This window comes from Loxodonta africana, chromosome 2 (genome assembly GCF_030014295.1).
Source record: "Loxodonta africana isolate mLoxAfr1 chromosome 2, mLoxAfr1.hap2, whole genome shotgun sequence".
NCBI classification, from domain to species: domain Eukaryota; kingdom Metazoa; phylum Chordata; class Mammalia; order Proboscidea; family Elephantidae; genus Loxodonta; species Loxodonta africana.
In genome coordinates, this window is record NC_087343.1 from 53332751 (window position 1) to 53339088 (window position 6338).

Consider the following 6338-nt stretch of genomic DNA (forward strand, 5'->3'; position numbering starts at 1 on the left):
TCCATAAATGAGTCCCCCTCGCTCTTTGTCACAGTGCCCAGATTTCTCTATTACAGATTCATATCTTTTAGAGTTTGAAAGTTTTTTGGTTTTTTTTGCTCCTGAATACCTTATTGAAATGTAAATTCCTCTTGGAAGAGGTGAAATAGTAAACATTACCAGTAGAAACAGAAGTCTGTGGAAACCCTGGTGGTGTAGTGATTAAGAGCTACAGCTGCCTGCCAAAATGTTGGCAGAGGTTCGAATCCACCAGCCTTTCCTTGGAAACTGTATGAAGTAGTTCTAGTCTGTCCTGTAGTGTTTCTATGAGTTGGAATTGACAGCAACAGGTTTGGTTTTGGTTTTGGTTTTGGTGGATGAGGAAGCAGAAAAGAGAAGGCAATGTCAGAATAGGATAGTCTATACTGTTGCTGTTGTTAGCTGCCCTGGAGTCAGGCCCAACTCATGGTGACCTCATGCAAAATGAAAGAAAATGTTGCCCTGGTCGGTTGTGGATTGGATCGTGGTGATCCTGAAAGCTCGGCTGAAACCTGTTCAGCATCATAGAAACAGTCAAGTCTGTACTGACAGATAGTGACTGTGCATGAGGGTACATTGGCTAGGAATTGAACTCAGGTCTCCTGCGTGAAAGGCAAGAGTTCTACCACTGAACCACCAATGCCCCCCCATCAGTCTATATTGCAGGAGCATATATAGCCTGAAATATCAATGGCTTTACACAAGACTTATTTCTCACTCACAGTTTCTGCCAAAGGATGTGGCTTATATCACCTCTACAATATCCCCTTGATCAGAACTCAGTCTCATAGTCCCACTTATTACAGAGGATGCTGGGAAATAGATTCCTATGTGCCCAGGCATAGAAAATAAAATAATGAACACACAACATTGTCTATTGCATAGCAGAGTTTTCGTCAGTGGTGAGAGGGACACTGAAAGTGAGTTGGGAAATACTACTAATATGAATTTAACCAATTTCAGGAAACATCTAGGATGGCCTGCCTTATATAAAAATGTAAAATTTAGAAATTACAGCAACCACATTCCACATATACCTTCTCCCAGTGTTGCTTTCTGTCATCAGCATGGGTGTTGACTGCGGTTTTGATTGCTCCGTCTTGTTAACTCTCAAAGCTTATCCTCAAAAAAAGATTTAATCTTTTCTACTAAGTCATAGGGAATTCACTGTTAGGAACATGACCATGCATACTTTCCTATCTTGTTCACATCTCTAAGAAGTTAATAGATTGGATTATGTTTTGTTCATTTTTTCAAGTAATGTGGACCCAAGAGAATGCTACCTATTTTAATTTTGTACAAAAGGGAAACATTTCATTTACAGATTCTGTATACTCAATGGCACCCTGGTGGCACAGTGGTTAAGAGTTATGGCTACTAACCAAAAGGTGGGCATTTCAAATCTGCCAGCTGCTGCTTGGAAACCCTAATAGGGTAGTTCTACTCTGTCCTACAGGGTTGCTATGAGTCAAAATCGACCCAACAACAATGTCAGTTGCTTTGGATTACTGGGCTGGACTTCCAGGAAAAAGAGATATAAAGGAAAACGAAATGTGAATTGCAATCGAATTGATATTCATTTATTTAAATAATCCTTATGGCTTAGAGATTTTCCAAGTCTTCTTCTCCTGATTTACAATTACAATGAATGTGCCATTGAGCAGTTAAAAGACAGTGAATGAAATTTTGTTTTTGTTTATTTGAAAATCATCTTTATATATCATTTTATCACTAAGTAGAAAGATTTAAGCAAATAACTTCTACTTAGCTCTGGAATATCTTTTCATCAGGATAAGGTGATAAAAAAATGAATTCTTTACAGACACTTCAAAAGGTTTTACCATTGTTTTACACAAAACACTGTTTTGCATCATCTTATGTGATAAGAATTGATAGCTCAATTCAGTAAGATATTTACAGTAATTACTCCTGACACTGTCACAAAAATCTAAGTGCTCAACAAATATTTCACAAATACAATGAAGATGGTTATACATGTGACGCCTCATTGTATTTCTTTGCAGGTGTAGCAGAATGCCTGATGATTCCAGTAACTGTAGAAGTCAATTGGCAGGTGATAAATTATTTTCACAAAATGGTTGAATCAATATCAGCCTCAGAGTAAAAAAACAGTGTTGGCCTTATTATTAGTAGAGCAACACTGATTGTTTCTGAAGTCATTGCTTTCTAAGTATGAGAGTTAAATAAATCATGGGGTTATTAAGGCCTGGAGAGAATGGCCCCCAAATAAGAAGGTGAGTTTCCTGTACATTATGAATGAAAACCAAAGCTAAAACCACCACCACCACGGCAACATCCATCTTCTAATTTCTTATAATCACATGCATTTGGTTGTTAAGGATTTGATAGAAATAGTGTTTTATACCTTGTCATTTAGATGGAAAATTCTGGTCACGTTGAGTACTTCTTTCAGGATGCATGGCTTTGATGACTTTGATCCCTGATCTCTTTCTTTTTGTCTTGGTGGTCATAATGCAATAATTTGTAAGAATAGGGAGATGATGAGGCTGAATAGAACAGCTGTGTGATTGATCATTGCAGTGGTCAGAATCCAGAGGGCCGAATCAGCTAACTGGGGCGAGGATTAGCTCAGGGAAACTGCTGGTTGATGAGCACTGCCTCTTCTGAGCTCCAACACAACATGACTCGTCCTTCAACCAATGCATCTGAAATATGAGATTGTGGGACGAACTTGACTCAAAGTGAGGGTGCTTTCCCGAAGGAAAGGAAAAATTAGAGAGTGAGAAAAAAAGGCTTGATTATAAGCACTATGATTAGGACCATGATGACTACAGTTCAAGTCAAAGCATAAAAGTCTTTTGGTTGTGTTTTCTTTTTTTTTCCCCCCTCGAAACAGGCATCAGTGAACACAGCAGATGCAGGCTTGACTATCCTCAGCGGTGACCTTTGTTCAATCTAAATCTAACCTCCTTATAATCTTAGTCATTCAAATGTTTGGAATAAGATTTTAAGAAGAAAAGAATATATATATATATATATGTATATCATGAAAATACTAATACATGTGCTTTCTAAAGGTTATGGGGGTGGGGGGGCAATGTAGTGGTTATATTTCCCAAAACAGTACAAATTTAAAGTTAAGCTGAATAAAGTCTATCTTTTTATTAAGAAGTCAATGCTCAGCATGCAGATCAGACAAGCATTACTTCAGGTAGGAAATCTTTCTTCCAGCTTCATCCCTAAACACTTAACTTCCTCAGTTCATATATACCATACATTTCATAAATGGAGAAGAAGCCTCTCACTCCAATTTAAATCCAATTGGCAAACCTGCAAAGATCATATTTCTTTATTTTCTAATGTTTCTTTCTAATCATTCTTTCCTGGTATGAGCTTTTGTATGTGGGAATCTTAAGGGTAAGGGAGGGGTTTATATTTGGGAGTCATTAAAGGGGAGATGAAAGTAAGCAAACCGAACTTTGGGTTCTTTAATTTTTTTCTAAGTATACAATTTCGTTCCTATTGCTTCAGGAATGAAAAAAATCGATCACATGAAAGCCCATGTGAATAATTTAATTCCCAATAACATGTTTCCTAGATCTGACCAAATTCTAACCTATGTTTGGAATAAATTTATAACATAAGAGAAGTAAACTTGTCTGAAGCATTAGAATACTTTTTGGTGCAGAAAAGGAGTTTTGAAACATCAGTTATTTTTTTTTAACTGGAGAAATGGAATTTTCTGAAATTGATAACAGTGTAGGGCTTGTATATAAATTAATGTCTATTTCTCGATAATTTTCTAAATGTTATTTATAAGTGGAACTCATAAAAGAGAAGATAGTCTTTATCTTTCCAGATCAATTCCTCAAATTTTCCACTGTTAAGAAGCCATTCCATCTCTGAATTATTCACTGCCACAATAAACATTTATTGTAGATTGATTTGCTGATCTATGTATAGTAAGTACCAGAATCAGTCTTCATGGCAGTGGATCAAAACCTTCCATTTTCATAATACAAAATTCATAAAAACTAAAATAGGCAAATCAAATTTTCCCAAAACATTTGGCTTACTGATAAGGATCTCATCATTTCTAGAGCCTGAAAAGTGGCATATTTTTAATTTAATTAAATGGTAACATGGACATTTGAATGCACTTTTTCCAAGGCTACATTTTAATCTATATACCTAAGTAATTCTGAATTCAAACTGGAAATGTGCGCAATAATATAACAATTAGCTCAACAATTACTCTTGATTCTTCATAAATCACTCTTGATACTCACAGTGTTTAGAATGTGGCCCAATAATTCTACACTGGAATATTGAGATAAGATAGTTTGTCCAGATGAAAATAAGCCATTTCTTAGGTGTTAAAATTACCTATTTACTAAGTTTAATAGGAGACTAGAAATTTCATATATCAAAGAGCATAAAGAAGATGTTGAACATGAAGGAAAAAATGTTGGTGAAAAGGCAAGGATAAAGCATCATGATTTTGAATCCATATAATTGAAAAACTCATGTGAAGAAATATATTTATTTTATATGTATATTTACATTGATAAGAATAAATTGATAAATTACCTAGAAATAGACCAAGTCTGAACACAGCAAATAATTTCCCATCAAAATTGCCCAAAAGGGGGAAAAAAAATGAACTGATTCAGGAGGCTGAGGATGCTTTCACTGAGTATTCAAGAATAGGAAGAAATTTTTTCATTCATTCAGTGAATATTTTCTGTGTACCCTCATACTACGTATCAGATACCAGGAATAGAGTGATGAACAAATTGAATAGAATGTCTATACTCTCATGGAATTTCCAGTCTAGCAGAGGAGACAGACCCGAATTGAATTGTAGTTGTTGTTAGGTACCACAGAGTCAGTTCCTACTCATAGCGACCCCATTCACAACAGGAGGAAACAATGCCCAGTCCTACACCATCCTCAAAATTGTTGCTATGTTTGAGCCCATTGTTGCAGCCACTCTGTCAATCTATCTCCTTGAGGGTCTTCCTCTTTTTTTCTGACCCTCTACTTTCCCAAGCATGATGTCCTTCTCCAGGGACTGGGCCCTCCTGATAATATGTCCAAAGTATGTGAGAAGTCTTGCCATCCTCTCTTCCAAGGAGCCCTCTGGCTGTATTTCTTCCAAGACAGACCTGTTTGTTCTTCCGGTAGTCCATGGTATATTCAATATTCTTCACCAATACCATAATTCAAAGACATCAATTCTTTTTTAGGTCTTCTTTATTCATTGTCCAGGTTTCGCATGCATATGAGGCGATTGAAAATATCATGGCTTGGGTCAGGCACACTTCTAGTCCTTAAAGTGACATCTTTGCTTTTTAACACTTTAAAGAGGTCTTTTGTAGCAGATTTCCCCAATGCAATATGTCATTTGATTTCCTGTGCTGCTTCCATGGGCGCTGATGATGGATACAAGTAAAATGAAATCTTTGATAAGTTCAATATTTTCTGTGTTTATCATGATGTTGCTTATTGGTCCAGTTGTGAGGATTTTTATTGTCTTTACAAATTGAATAGATGTTCTATTAACCCTGGAGTCTCTTGGTGGTGCAAATGGTTAATGCCCTTAGCTGCTAACAAAAAGGTTGATGGTTGGAGTCCACCCAGAGGTGCCTCAGAAGACAGATCTGCTTCTGAAAAATCAGTCATCTGTGGATCACAGTTCTCTTCTGACATATATGGGATCACAGTGAGTCAGAATCCACTTGACAGGAACTGGAATTACCCTAGTGTTTAGTTTTAGTCTGAAATGTCAGTGAAGAAAGAAATGATTCAGCTAATAACAGAAGGATAAGGAGTTAACCAAGTCAAGGAAAGGATACAAGTATTCCAGGTAGAGGAAATAGAGGCAAAGGACTAGGGTAGGAGCCAGCATGACCCACTCAAGAAACACAGAGGAATTACTGGGGCAAAAAGAGAGAAGGAAACAGTGTGAGGTGGGAGAGGTGAACCTTGTATGATCTTATAGGCCATGTTAAGAACTGTGTTTATTTTTTGTTGCTGTTGTTTTTTTATTCCAAGAACACTCGGTGTTTAAAAGCTTTTATTTATTTATTTTTTTAAGGGAGTACTGTGATCAGACGGGAGCCCCTGGCAGCTTAGTGGTTAAGTGCTATGGCTGTTAACCAAATGGTCAGCAGTTCAAATTCACCAGGCACTCCCTGGAAACTCTATGGGGCAGTTCTACTCTGTCCTATAGGGTTGCTAGGAGTTGGAATCGACTCTGTGGCAACACGTGATTTCAGGAATCCTGGGTGGCACAAGAGGTTTGAAATAACTGCTAACAGAAAGTTTGGTGGTTC

General features: G+C 37.0%; 1 non-coding gene across 1 annotated transcript; it reads right to left on the reverse strand.

Annotated features, from left to right (window-relative positions):
• Nucleotides 1–590: 590 nt before the first annotated feature.
• TRNAE-UUC (transfer RNA glutamic acid (anticodon UUC)) lies at nt 591–661 on the reverse strand. The gene has a single exon. It is a non-coding gene; the product is annotated as a tRNA-Glu (tRNA).
• Between the last annotated feature and the right edge of the window lie 5677 nt (nt 662–6338).